Raw genomic sequence first — 15981 nt, 5'->3', positions numbered from 1 at the left:
TCCTTCCGTTTGCAAGTAGGAGATGTTTGTAAGTTGGATGTTTAAAAGTAGGGGCCTGCCCTATATGCTCTGCAGAAATGGCGGAACAAGGTGTTGGTTTTGCCACAACATTGTAAGCCCTCAAAGTGACTCTTGGTGGGCGCTGGAGCGCCCTGCTGTGAACGATTATATCAAGAATTGTAATTACATGCCATTGTTGAACAGTGGTAGAAAAATTGACCTTTGGTGGTTGTGGTGCTGGTGCCACAACACTATAAGTCCTCACCGTTACTCTGGGTGGGCACAGGAAGGGGCCCTCCTGTGAAATATTATATCAAGAATTGTAATTACATGTCCCTGTTAAACAAGGGCAGAAAAATTTGGCCTTAGGCACTGCTGCTGGTGCCACCACACTGCAACCTCTCCCATATACTCTAGTTTTATTGCAGGAATTAGCCCTGCTGCAAAGCATTGCATCAAAAATTGTACTTAAACGCCCCTGTTAAACAGGGGCAGAAAAATTGGGCCTTAGGCACTGGTGCTGGTGCCACCACACTGCAACCTCTGCCATATACTCTAGTTTTATTGCAGGAATTAGCCCTGCTGCAAAGCATTGCATCAAAAATTGTAATTAAACGCCCCTGTTAAACAGGGGCAGAAAAATTGGGCCTTAGGCACTGGTGCTGGTGCCACCACACTGCAACCTCTCCCATATACTCTTGTTTGATTGCAGGAATTAGCCCTGCTGCAAAGCATTGCATCAAAAATTGTAATTAAACGCCCCTGTTAAACAGGGGCAGAAAAATTGGGCCTTAGGCACTGGTGCTGGTGCCACCACACTGCAACCTCTCCCATATACTCTTGTTTGATTGCAGGAATTAGCCCTGCTGCAAAGCATAGCATCAAAAATTGTAATTAAACGCCCCTGTTAAACAGGGGCAGAAAAATTGGGCCTTAGGCACTGGTGCTGGTGCCACCACACTGCAACCTCTGCCATATACTCTAGTTTTATTGCAGGAATTAGCCCTGCTGCAAAGCATTGCATCAAAAATTGTAATTAAACGCCCCTGTTAAACAGGGGCAGAAAAATTGGGCCTTAGGCACTGGTGCTGGTGCCACCACACTGCAACCTCTCCCATATACTCTTGTTTGATTGCAGGAATTAGCCCTGCTGCAAAGCATTGCATCAAAAATTGTAATTAAACGCCCCTGTTAAACAGGGGCAGAAAAATTGGGCCTTAGGCACTGGTGCTGGTGCCACCACATTGCAACCTCTCCCATATACTCTAGTTTTATTGCAGGAATTAGCCCTGCTGCAAAGCATTGCATCAAAAATTGTAATTAAACGCCCCTGTTAAACAGGGGCAGAAAAATTGGGCCTTAGGCACTGGTGCTGGTGCCACCACACTGCAACCTCTCCCATATACTCTTGTTTGATTGCAGGAATTAGCCCTGCTGCAAAGCATAGCATCAAAAATTGTAATTAAACGCCCCTGTTAAACAGGGGCAGAAAAATTGGGCCTTAGGCACTGGTGCTGGTGCCACCACACTGCAACCTCTCCCATATACTCTTGTTTGATTGCAGGAATTAGCCCTGCTGCAAAGCATTGCATCAAAAATTGTAATTAAACGCCCCTGTTAAACAGGGGCAGAAAAATTGGGCCTTAGGCACTGGTGCTGGTGCCACCACACTGCAACCTCTGCCATATACTCTAGTTTTATTGCAGGAATTAGCCCTGCTGCAAAGCATTGCATCAAAAATTGTAATTAAACGCCCCTGTTAAACAGGGGCAGAAAAATTGGGCCTTAGGCACTGGTGCTGGTGCCACCACACTGCAACCTCTCCCATATACTCTTGTTTGATTGCAGGAATTAGCCCTGCTGCAAAGCATTGCATCAAAAATTGTAATTAAACGCCCCTGTTAAACAGGGGCAGAAAAATTGGGCCTTAGGCACTGGTGCTGGTGCCACCACACTGCAACCTCTCCCATATACTCTTGTTTGATTGCAGGAATTAGCCCTGCTGCAAAGCATTGCATCAAAAATTGTACTTAAACGCCCCTTTTAAACAGGGGCAGAAAAATTGGGCTGATGGCATCACCCAGAACCAGAAATGTTCTTCCAACATATCAGCGGAGGAGGAAGAGGATAGACAATCAACATAACAGGACAGTCACTAAGCATCAGCATAGGCAGTCTTGAAGGGATGTGATATTTCAAAACAAATTATTCTGTTACATCAGCTTCAGGTGCTTGGTAGCTGTGGGTGATCCAAGACTGATTCATCTTGATGAAGGTCAGTCGATCAACTGATTCGGTGGACAGGCGCACCCTGTGATCGGTAACAAAGCCACCAGCAGCACTGAAGGTGCGTTCCGAAAGAACGCTGGATGCAGGACAGGCCAGTAGCTCAATTGCATACTGTGCAAGCTCTGGCCAGTGATCCATCCTCAAGACCCAGTAAGCCAGAGGATTTTCGGTGGGAAAGGTGTCCAAGTCTGACCTTGCCCCTAGGTATTCCTGCACCATGTAAATCAGACGCTGGTGATGGGTGCTGGAATCGATCATACCTTGGGGCTGCGTACTAAAAAATTGTCTGAAAGCATCAGTCAGACGGCCACCTTCTCCACCGCTCCTTCTGACCGATGCCTCAGCAACACGTTGTCCAGGACCAGGAGTTTGTAACCTCCCAGTCTCTGGGAACGCGTTGCACAGACCTTTCTGCAAGGCCTCCCGGAGATGTCTCATCCTCTGCTCCCTCTGCGATGGCAAGATAAGGTCGGCAACCTTACCCTTGTACCGTGGATCAAGGAGAGTGGCCAGCCAGTAATGGTCCCTCTCCTTGATCCGAAGAATACGAGGATCCTTCCGCAGGCTTTGCAGGATCAGGGAGGCCATGCAGCGTAGGTTAGCTGAGGCATTCAGTCCGCAGTCCTCTGGGTCACTAAGGACAACATGATCCGCAGCTACCTCCTCCCAGCCACGTACAAGTCCACGGGTTTCTTGGGACTGTAAATCATCCCTACAAGACTGCTGCTGCTGCTGCTGAGTGCCAGCCTCCACCTCCATGCTGACACAATCATCCTCCTCCTCCTCTTCCTCCTCCTCATCCTCTTCCTGTGTGATGGGTGGCACAGCAGAAACACTGTCTGGATAAAGGGGGCCTTGAGAGGCAAGGAAGTCCTCCTCTTCCTGCCTCTGTTGTGCCTCAAGTGCCCTGTCCATTATTCCATGCAGCGTATGCTCCAAGAGGTGGACAAGAGGTACAGTGTCACTGATGCATGCACTGTCACTGCTCACCATCCTTGTGGCCTCCTCAAACGGTGACAGGACAGTGCATGCATCCCTGATCATGCCCCACTGGCGTGGTGAGAAAAAACTGAGCTCCCCTGACCCTGTCCTGGTGCCGTAGTCGCACAGGTACTCATTGATGGCTCTCTGCTGCATGTGCAGCCGCTGCAGCATGGCCAATGTTGAGTTCCATCTGGTGGGCATGTCACATATAAGGCGGTTCTTGGGCAGGTTCAACTCCTTTTGGAGCTCAGCCAGCCGAGCACAGGCATTAAATGATCGGCGGAAATGCACAAGACTTTCCTGGCCTGCTTCAGGACATCCTGTAAGCCGGGGTACCTGTCCAAGAACCGCTGCACCACCAGGTTAAGGACGTGAGCTACACAGGGCACATGAGTCAGTTGTCCCTGTCGGAGGGCGGAGAGGAGGTTGGTGCCATTGTCGCAAACCACCATTCCTGGCTTAAGCTGGCGTGGCGTCAACCACCTCTCGGCCTGTCCCTGCAGAGCTGACAAAACATCCGCCCCAGTGTGGCTCCTGTCCCCCAAACAAACCAGCGCAAGCACGGCATGGCATCGTTTTGCCTGCGTACTTGCGTAGCCCCTGGAACGCCTACGGAGCACCGCTGGTTCTGAGGACAGAGCACTGGAAGAGGCCATGGAGGAAGAAGAAGAGGAGGGGGTGGAGGAGAGAGGTGTGTCACAACCAATAGTAGCATTTTGGAGGCGTGGTGGCGGAACAACCTCCAATACTGCACCTTGTCCTACATCCTTCCCAGCTGCCAGAAGAGTGACCCAATGGGCCGTGAAAGACAGGTAACGTCCCTGTCCATGCCTGCTGGACCATGAGTCAGCGGTAATATGCACCTTACCGCTGACCGCCCTGTCCAGCGAGGCAAGGACATTGCCTTCCACATGCCGGTAGAGAGCCGGAATCGCCTTCCATGAGAAAAAGTGCCGTTTGGGGACCTGCCACTGAGGAACCACACATTGTACAAACTCACGGAAGGGGGCCGAGTCTACCAACTGAAAAGGCAGCAGTTGAAGTGCTAGCAATTTAGCCAAGCTAGCATTCAACCGCTGGGCATGTGGATGGCTGGGAGTGAACTTCTTGCGCCGGTCCAGCAGCTGGGGCAGGGACATTTGCCTGCTATAATCGGACGTGGGTGTACTGCTAGCAGAGTTCCCGGGAAGCAGTTGGCTGTGACACACCTAATTCTACACCTTCATTCCTCTCAGAGCAGGTTTCAGAGAGGACTGAAGGTCTAGTGGGGTTGGAGATGCCAGCTGATGAGGAGCAAGGAGAGGTCCGCTTTGTTCTTTGGTGTGGGTCTTTGAGGTACGCTTGCCAACGAGCTGCATGGCAGGTCAACATATGTCTGGTCAAGCATGTGGTGCCCAAGCGGCTGATGTTTTGGCCACGTGAGATACGCTTGAGACATATGTTGCAAATAGCAGCGGTGTGATCTGATGCACTCGTCTGAAAAAAGGCCCACACCAAAGAACTTTTAGAATAACGCGCAGAGGCAGCGCTCTGCACAGGCGGAGCTCTGCGGTGTGATTCAGTCGGTGTGCTGCCCCTAAGCTGGCCCCCGGAGGGCATCCTGCCTCGTTGGACATGTGCCTCCTCCTCCTCCTCCTCCTCTCTCCTTCCAGGCACCCACGTGGAGTCAGTGCCCTCATCATCCCCTCCCTCTTCATAGCTGTAGCAAACCTGGCAGTATGCTGCAGCTTGTGGAACATGACTGCCAGATTGCTGTCCTTCTTGAGCATCCCCTCTCTCTGTGCTCACGCTACTGCCTTCCTCTAGCTGAGTGTCATCATCAGAGCCCACAAAACACTGGGCATCCTCCTGGAGCATGTACCCAACACTGTGCTCAAAGAGTTCAGGAGACTCCTCAGGAGGACGTGGTGGGTCTAAGGAAGGAGTCACTGATGATGACATTGAGAGGAGGGAAGACGATGCGTTGGCAGCTGCTTTGCTAGTACCCTGAGACTGGGTGAGAGAGGATGAGGAGGATGAAGAGGGCTTGGTCATCCACTCTACCAAGTCGTTGGCATGTTGTGGTTCAACATGTCCAGCTGCCGAAAAGAAGGACAAGCGTGTCCCATGGCCACGTGCTGATGACAATGCACCGCGTCCACGACCAGCACTGTTGTCTCTAGACACAGAGCCTGCTTGCCCTCTTTTATCGGCTTGCGCCTGTCTGCCTCTCCTTGCTGGCCTTCCAGACATGGTAATGGCCTGAAGGGAGTTGGGTAAAAAAGCAGTTGGGTAGTGTATATTGTGCTAGAGGCACACAACACCCACTAACTCCTGCAGATGCCTTTATTATAGAACACCAGAGATAAAGGGGTATATACAGATGTATACTGTGCTGTGCTGGAAGCACACACAACTTCCAATAACTCCTGCAGATGGCAAGTGGGCTCAAATAGAGAACAGCTATGTAGGTGGATATAGCGGTATGTACTGGGTACAGAGCACGCAGACAGCACGCACTATCTCCTAACACTACTGACTGCAAGCTCTATTATAAAAGATAGATCACTAGCTATATAGGTGAGGTGAATATAGCGGTGTATACTGCGGTCAGGGCACGCAGACAATAACCACTACACAACAGCAAGATCGAAAATCGGCCGACAACTATCGGTGTGTACTGTGTTGAATGTACACAGAACACCCACTGCTTCAGACGCCAACACACCACACAAGGCCGCCGCGCTGGCAGCCTTATATAGTGTGGGGCGTGCACTACACAGCCTGAGCTATGATTGGCCACAGGCATCCTGCCTGTGGCCAATCATGGCTCTCCTCGCTGCTGGCGCTGCGATTGGCCAAGCATGCGGGGTCACAGTGCATGCTTGGCCAATCATGAGCCAGCAATGCACTGCGCCATCGCAGTGCATTGTGGGCCGTGAGCGCCACACGAATTTGGTGCGAACGGACCAAAATGTTCGGACTTCGCCGAACGGACGAACAGCCGATGTTCGAGTCGAATGTATGTTCGACTCGAACACGAAGCTCATCCCTAACCAGGAGTTGTGCTTTTGACTGCTTCTGCTTGCAAGTGTTGTTTTGGGGGTGTTTTTATTTATTTTTTCCCCCTCCTTTATTTGATACATTTGCTAGCAGTTTTTAAAGGACCTTTTTCTGACACTTTTTAACAGCATTTTTTTCTCTCTTTCTTCCTGCTAATTTAGGGGAGGGGTTAATTGTTCACAGGTGTATAAAGGTAGTTATACAAACTCCTCTAGGCGCTTGCTCCATGATGGTGGCTTGCATGTGGATTTTGTGAACACAAGTGGATTTTTGAACTAAAGTGGAGAGTTAATAACCAGGAGTTGAAAACAGGAGTTAAGACAGGAGTCTCTAACCTTTATCCTACCTCCATCCTCCCCTCCATTTTAAAGATCCCACTGCAAGGGGCAACCAGACAGCTCTCCAGAAACGTCAGGCTGACAGCAAGCCAGATTCACCGGAACCAGAGTATTTAACGGGGACCACCGCAGCCAGGTAAGCTCGCACCTCCACTCCCCCCCAGTGATTGTTCCAGGGACTCCGTCCGACTGCCTACGGGGGTCAGGAAGGAATTCTTGCCCCACTGGTGCGTTTGGCTGCTACTGCCAGGGGGGTTTTTCGCCTTCCTCTGGAACAATCAGGAACAACCGTAGGTTAGCATACCCCTACCTCCGGCCCCCATTCCATTTTTCACGCTATCCTAGGGCGACTACTCCACATCACAGCCAGACTTCTTTTCTGAGCGGAGTACTTCACCTCAAGTAAAGGTAGCCGGAACAGCCAGCAACCGAATACAACAACTCCTTCCGCATCCATATAGGCATCCCCTGATCAACTTGCGCGCTAATAGCCTCAAGCACGGCGGCAAGTCTGATACCTAGCCCCTCCTCAGGATCAATACCCTGATCAGGATCATCATCTTAGGCCCATAGTACCATCAACAGCATCCACAAACCATGTGCTACTTTAACCACTTGCCGACCGCCGCACGACGATATACGTCGACAGAATGGCACGGGCAGGCATATGGGCGTATATATACGTCCCTGCCTTCCCGCGGGTGGGGGGCCCGATCGGGCCCCCCCCGGTGCCTGCGGCGGTCGGTATTCGTTCGGGAGCGATCCGGGATGAGGGGGCGGCCATTCATTCATGGCCACCCCCTCGCGATCGCTCCCGACGAATGGAAATGCTCCGTGACATGACTTCCTCTCCTGTAATGTAAACACAGGAGAGGAAGTGATGTAATCTCTCCTCCGTGTCGTTATTTTTCGTTCCGACACTGAGGAGAGAGGATCGGTGAGTTGCACCAACACGATACTACACAGTAGAACATGCCAGGCACATTCACACCCCCCCGATCACCCCCCCAATTACCCCTGCCCCCCCAGTCACAGTGACACCAATGTCATTTTTTTTTTTTTGCATTGGTGTCATTTGTGACTGTAATAACTGTTAGGGCAGTTAGGGTTAGCCCCCTTTAGTTCTAATGTACCCCCCTAACCCCCCCAATAAAGGTTTAACCCCGTGATCACCCCCCATCGCCAGTGTCACTAAGGCTGGGTTCACATTGCAGCGGTTTATGAGAACGAATGTGATTCGCACCGCACTGCAGTGCAAATCACATCCGATCTCTGTGCGATTCGAGTTCAGCCATACAGATAGTATGGCTGAATTTGCGTCGCACCCGCCGCAAATTCGCACGGGACCCTTTTTTTGGTCCGCAGCAGAATCAAATCGCATGGGTGTTCACACCATGCGATCCGAGTTTGCAGATCGCACTGCGATATGCGAACTGATCTGGGGGTGTCATTAACATTTCACTGACACTCCCAGCAGTTCGCATAGGGCAGTGTGAACTGCCGCCGGGAGGCATGCGATTCGTGGCGTTCCCGCATCGCTCCAGTGTGAACCCAGCCTAATAAGCGATCGTTTTTCTGATCGCTGTATTAGTGTCACAGGTGATGCTAGTTAGGCAGGTAGGTATTTAGGTTCGCCGCAGCTTTTTATAGCGCCAGGGACCCCCATATACTACCGCATAAAGCCCCCTGATTGCCCCCTAGTTAACCCTTTCACCAGTGATCACCATATAACTGTTACAGGTGACGCTGGTTGGTTAGTTATTTTTTTATAGTTTCAGGGCACCCGCCATTTATTACCTAGTCTCACTAGTGTACCCCTAAATTTAGGGGTGTCTACTTTCCAAAATGGGGTCATTTGGGGGGGGTTTGTGCCATCTTGGCATTTTATGGCCTTCAAAACTGTAACGCCCTTAGAAAACCTGAAGGCGGTGCTTGGTTTTCAGGGCCCCGTACGCGGCTAGGCTCCCAAAAAGTCCCACATATGTGGTATCCCCGTACTCAGGAGAAGCAGCAGAATTTATTTTGGGGTGTCATTTCACATATGCCCATGGCATGCGTGAGCAATATATCATTTAGTGACAACTTTGTGAAAAAAAAAAAGTTTGTAATTTTCCCGCAACTTGTGGCAAAATATAAAATATTCCATGGACTCAACATGCCTCTCAGCAAATAGCTTGGGGTGTCTACTTTCTAAAATGGGGTCATTTGTGGGGGTTTTGTGCCATCTTGGCATTTTATGGCCTTCAAAACTGTAATAGGTAGTGAGTAGTGAAATCAAAAATTTACGCCCTTAGAAAGCCTGAATGCGGTGCTTGGTTTTCGGGGCCCCGTACGCGGCTAGGCTCCCAAAAAGTCCCACATATGTGGTATCCCCGTACTCAGGAGAAGCAGCAGAATTTATTTTGGGGTGTCATTTCACATATGCCCATAGCATGTGTGAGCAATATATCATTTAGTGACAACTTTGTGTAAAAAAAAATAATAATTTTTTTTTTGTCATTATTCAATCGCTTGAGGCAAAAAAATAAAATATTCAATGGGCTCAACATGCCACTTATCAATTTCCTTAGGGGGTCTACTTTCCAAAATGTGGTCATTTGGGGGGGGGGGGTTTGTACTGCCCTGCCATTTTAGCACCTCAAGAAATGAGATAGGCAGTCGTAAACTAAAAGCTGCGTAAATTCCAGAAAACGTACCTTAGTTTGTAGATGTGACAACTTTTGCGCAAACCAATAAATATACAGTTATTGACTTTTTTTTACCAAAGACATGTGGCTGAATACATTTTGGCCTAAATGTATGACTAATATTGAGTTTATTGGATTTTTCTAATAACAAAAAGTAGAAAATATCATTTTTTTTCAAAATTTGCGGTCTTTTTACGTTTATATCGCAAAAAATAAAAATCGCAGAGGCAATCAAATACCATCAAAAGAAAGCTATATTTGTGGGAAGAAAAGGACGCAAATTTTGTTTGGGTACAACATTGCATGACCGCGCAATTACCAGTTAAAGCAGCGCAGTGCCAAATTGTAAAAAGACCTCTGGTCATTGACCAGCAAAATGGTCCGGTCTGAAAGTGGTTAAATACTCAGCTGAAGTTCGGCACAGACTAAGGAACATCAACACCACATTGCCATCTTCCATACAAAAATTACTTCAAAGAGTACAACTATTAAAAACTGGACGACAAGCAGCTCCCAACCACAGGAAGACATCTACTCAACCACTACAATTAGATTGTGCCTTGATTAACGCCAGGTCTGCAGTCAAACATAGACTGGAAGTACACAACTTCATCATCGAGAACAATGTAGACTGCCTCTTCATCACCGAAAGCTGGTTAACCTCTGACTGCAAAACCATCCTCACCAAATTGGTGCCGGAAAACTACAGGATCCTAACCGAACACCGGATAGGGAAAAAAAGAGGAGGCCTAGCAGTGATCTTTAAAGGTCACCTGGATCTCACTAAACCATCATCTCAGAACCCAGTGCTTTTATGGAAACCCTGACGCTACATCTTCAACCAACACCCCATGACACCACTCATATTCTACTGTGCTACAGACCACCGGGACCAAAGTCCAATCTTCTTTCACCCCTCACAGAATCCTTTGCAATGCACACCCTAAAATTCAAAAATTTCCTGGCACTCGGAGACTTCAACCTTTGGGCAAACGAGCCCAAAGACCCCATTGCGACTGCCTGCATCAATCAACTAGAAGAACTGGGTCTCCAGCAACTGATAAAGACTCCCACGCATGGGTCAGGACACACCCTGGACCTAATTTTCAAACAGAACATTGACGTCAACATACTCGACAACATAACATTGCCATGGACGGATCAGCACGCCATCAAATTCAAAATAGCTACCAACATGACCAACGAAAAACGGAATTCTGTAACAACAATGCACTGGACCAGATCGCATAAAAAAACTGTACTCCGAATCCTTCAAAACCACTCTGTCCAACAAGATAACTACAATAACCTTAAACCACTCTACGGAGGAAACACTCAACTTCCTGAACAGGGCATTGTTGCAATCAGCAGACTCGGTAGCACCAAAACGCAGGGCTCTCATCAGGAAGAAAAACTCTGGATGGTTTAATAGCTCCCTCGCCGTACTAAAGCAAGAACGCAGAAGAGCGGAAAGAACATGGAGAAGAAATACCACAGAGGAAAACCACTTTAGCTACAAAGGTCTCACAGAGAATTATCGGAAAGCAATCTTCAAAGCCAAAAAGGACCACTTCTCATATACAATCTCAACGGCTGCAAACCAACCACGGGAATTGTTTAAACTGGTTAACCAATCAATGAATCCGGTGTGCCTAGAACCCCCAGAAAGTGAATCCCAGGATTACTGTGACAAACTGTCGGATTTTTTCATCGATAAAGTCAAAACCATCAGGGAAACAATTTGTCGGAAGAAGACATCCAACCTCAGCGAGCAAATACATAAAGAGGATGTCTGCACCAACATACTGCAACCGCCGAAATTTTCACTATCCCCAATTACCGTAGACAGCGCAAAAAACATCATTAATAAACTGCGTGACAGTACCTCACCTATTGACATTATCCCCACAAAACTACTGAAAGAATGCTCCGACATCGTGGCTCCAACCATAACCCACCTCATAAACAGATCATTCCACGAAGGGATTGTTCCCAGCATCCTCAAACAAGGCATCGTCAAACTTCTACTCAAGAAACCAAACCTGGACCCTCAGGATCCAAACAACCGTAGGCCAACTACAAGCCTCAATACCATTTCTAAGATCATGGAGAAAGCTGTAGTACATCAGCTACAACTTCCCCTGGATACTGACAAACTTCTGGACCCGCTACAATCAGGCTTCCGCCCAGGTCATGGAGCAGAAACAGCTCTCCTCAAGATTTGGGATGACACCCTTGAAGCAGCAGATGACGGAGAGCCATGTCTCCTCGTACTGCTAGACCTAAATGCAGCGTTTGATACAGTAGATCACAATACTCTACTCGTCCGCCTCACAGAAGTAGCCGGAGTCCAAGACATAGATCTCCAATGGTTCGCGTCCTTCCTAAGAAATCGGTCACAGACAGTGAAACTAGGAAAATTCCTCTCCGAAACTCGGGCAGTCACCTGCGGAGTCCCTCAAGGCTCTCCTTTGTCACCCGTTCTCTTCAACATTTACATTCGCCCACTCCTTCAAATCATCAGATGCTCAGATCTCTGCTTCCACTCTTACGCTGACGACACGCAACTTTATTTCCGGATCAATAGAAAAAAAGATCACCAACAACAACTTGAAAACTGCCTCAAATCAATAGAGGACTGGATGACCACTAACTCCCTCCAGCTGAACGAATCAAAGACAGAGCTTCTTATCTTACACCCAAATCATAAGCCCGCAACCAAAACCTCCTGGTCTCCACCAACCGTCTTTGGGCAGACTATCTCCCCAAAGACCAAAGCGAAGAGGCTCGGGGTTATTTTAGATGCACAAATGTCAATGGATGCGCAAATAGGATCTGTAGTCAGTGGATCTCACCATCTGCTGCGCATGCTTCGCAGACTCATCCCTTTTATCCCAAAGAATGACAAAGCAGTGGTAGTTGGAACAATCATTAATTCACGACTGGACTACGCAAATTCGCTTTACTTAGGATTACCACAATATCAACTTGCGCGATTACAACTGATCCAAAACACGGCAGCAAGGCTGATAACAGGAAAGAAAACCTGGGAATCCATCTCTCCTTTGCTGAGGAGCTTACATTGGCTAACCGTAAAAAATCGGATCACGTTCAAGACCCTTTGCCTCACCCACAAATGCGTGCATAGAGAAGCTCCGCAATACCTAATAGAGAAAATAAATCATTACACACCAAACCGCAGTCTTCGATCAGCCAACAAAAACCTCCTCCTCGTGCCCAAAGCCCGGTATAAATCCAAGGGGGATCGGAGATTCGCTGTCCAAGGGCCTCAGCTATGGAATGCTCTACCAATCAACATCCGCCTGGAAGAAAATCACCTGGCTTTTAGGAAAAAACTCAAGACCTTCCTCTTTTAGCAGATGATCAAAGCTCGCCACAGCGCCTAGAGGCGATTCAGTTCACATTGTGCGCTTTACAAGTATTTCATTCATTCATTCATTCATAATAATAAAAACATATTAGTATTATTTAATATTTTTTAGTTTAGTTCCATTTGTTTAGTTGCGGAATTTTCTATTTCGGAAAAATCGCAATTTAAGATAAATTCATATTTGTTACGTTCACTAACAGCCAAATTTGAAAGGAAATTCCAATACTTATAATTTTATAGTTAGTTATTATTAGATAGTTAGTTATTATTTAGAATTTTTGGATTTTTGGATTTTCATTCTCTCTAATTTTCAGATTTTCCTTTCCTATTTTCAGACTTTTGAAGTTCTGAATTTTAGAATTTACGAATTTACGATATTCAAGGATTGACCAAGTCAAAAAATGTGCGGACATTGTGGGTACATAATGAGAGAGAGGATCAGTAAAAAAGTATACATTTTATTACAACATAGTTAAAAAAACATATAAACAACATACAAACCTGCCAAACACCCAATAATGCAGTTATAGAGGACTTGACCTACGGTACAAATATTCATTTAATACTGAATCAAGGTAAAAGAAAAATTTCTGATCCAGTAATGCTTCCAAAAACTTGCTCGTCTATGCGTTTCACTAAAATATTAGCTTTCTCAGGACAGATACTGGGTAGGTGCTTGTATATTTAAAAACAAAAATGTTCATGTGTAAGTATTTAATGTAGTATATATCTATATAAGTATGAATTATGATTGTTACAACATTCCTCCAGGAGGAGTACATATATACAGAGACTAATTACATATAAACATAACAAACTGTTCAGAATTTCCAAATTTTCAAATTTCCAAATTCCGAATTTAAGAATTAACGAATTTTTCGACATTTTGAGTATACAAATTTACAAATTTTCAAATTTACGAATTCCGAATTTTAGAATTTACAAAGTTCTGATTTTCATAATTTTTCACGTTTTCGAATTTCCAAAAAAAACCAAGAAAACAAATGAAACGAAAATGAACACATTTTTCAGCAAATCTTTGCCCGATCAGGGCACTGTGAATAGTTGGTTGTTAAGGAGTGGGCCGGAAAGCCGGGTGCTGCATCCTTACCAATGGATGAGTCATCAGCTGTCATGGGTGTCCTAGTAGATGATGGCATGCAATGCCAAGCTGCTGCTAACAAAGCAAACAGAATATTGACATGCATTAAAAAGGGGATTAATTCCAGAGATAAAACGATAATTCTCACTATCTACAAGACTGGTCAGGCCACACCTAGAGTATGCTGTCCAGTTCTGGGCACCAATCCTCGGGAAGGATGTACTGGAAATGGAGCGAGTACAAAGAAGGGCAACAAAGCTAATAAAGGGACTGGATGATATTAGTTATGAGGAAAGGTTGCGAGCACTGAACTTGTTCTCTTTGGAGAAGAGACGCTTGAGAGGGGATATGATTTCAATTTACAAATAACGTACTGGTGACCCCACAATAGGGATAAAAAAAATTTGTGCAAGAGAGTTTAACAAGACTCGTGGCCACTCATTAAAATTAGAAGAAAAGAGGTTTAACCTTAAACTATGTAGAGGGTTCTTTACTGTAAGTGCGGCAAGGATGTGGAATTCCCTTCCACAGGCGGTGGTCTCAGCAGGGAGCATCGATAGTTTCAAGAAACTAGATAAGCACCTGAACGACCACAACATACAGGGATATATGATGTAATACTGACATATAATCACACACATAGGTTGGAATTTGTGTCTTTTTTCAACCTCACCTACTATGTAACTATGTAACGGGCTTCCCTGTTGACAACTGAATGAAAAAAATAAGATAAAAATAAAAATGTAAAAATAACAATTACCGAGTGCCCCCCTTGAACCATACCAGGCCACATGCCCTCAACATGGGGGGATGTTTGGGGCAGTGGGGGGCATATTAACGGGGACAAGGGCCACTTCCCAACAACCCTGGGTGGTGGTTGTGGGGGTCTGCGGGCAGGGGACTTATCAGAATCTGGAAGCCCCCTTTAACAAGTGGGCCCCCAGATCTCACCCCCCCATGTGAATGAGTATGTGGTACATTGTACCCCTACCCATTCACCCCCAAAAAAGTGTTGAATATAAATAGACAGGAGGCCGTTTTTGACAATTCTTTTATTAAAAAAATAAAAACGAATGTCCCCTAATGTAGATCCATCATCAATCATGACGCCCGACGCCACTGCCAGACCAAAAACAAAAATGCTTTGCCTGCAACGAAGGCTAGCAACCAAATGCCTGCTCTGCCTGCAGAGTCCCCTGCCCCAAAGCATTCACCCCAAAAAAAAGTGTCAAATATAAATAGACAGGAGGCAGTTTTTGACAATTCCTTTATTAACCACTTTCAGACCGGACCATTTTGCTGGTAAATGACCAGAGGTCTTTTTACACTTTGGCACTGCGCTGCTTTAACTGGTAATTGCGCGGTCATGCAATGTTGTACCCAAACAAAATTTGCGTCCTTTTCTTCCCACAAATAGAGCTTTCTTTTGATGGTATTTGATTGCCTCTGCGATTTTTATTTTTTGCGATATAAACGTAAAAAGACCGCAAATTTTGAAAAAAAATGATATTTTCTACTTTTTGTTATTAGAAAAATCCAATAAACTCAATTTTAGTCATACATTTAGGCCAAAATGTATTCAGCCACATGTCTTTGGTAAAAAAAAAGTCAATAATTGTATATTTATTGGTTTGCGCAAAAGTTGTCACATCTACAAACTAAGGTACGTTTTCTGGAATTTACGCAGCTTTTAGTTTACGACTGCCTATCTCATTTCTTGAGGTGCTAAAATGACAGGGCAGTACAAAACCCCCCCAAATGACCCCATTTTGGAAAGTAGACCCCCTAAGGAAATTGATAAGAGGCATGTTGAGCCCATTGAATATTTTATTTTTTTGCCTCAAGCGATTGAATAATGACAAAAAAAAAATTTTTTTTTTTTTTTTACACAAAGTTGTCACTAAATGATATATTGCTCACACATGCTATGGGCGTATGTGAAATGACACCCCAAAATAAATTCTGCTGCTTCTCCTGAGTACGGGGATACCACATATGTGGGACTTTTTGGGAGCCTAGCCGCGTACAGGGCCCCGAAAACCAAGCACCGCCTTCAGGCTTTCTAAGGGCGTAAATTTTTGATTTCACGCCTCACTACCTATTACAGTTTTGAAGGCCATAAAATGCCAAGATGGCACAAAACCCCCA

This window comes from Lithobates pipiens, unplaced genomic scaffold (genome assembly GCF_037356315.1).
Source record: "Lithobates pipiens isolate NorthernLeopardFrog02 unplaced genomic scaffold, aLitPip1_a1.2 Scaffold_30, whole genome shotgun sequence".
In the NCBI taxonomy this organism is placed as follows: Eukaryota; Metazoa; Chordata; class Amphibia; order Anura; family Ranidae; genus Lithobates; species Lithobates pipiens.
This window is presented reverse-complemented; position numbering follows the sequence as displayed.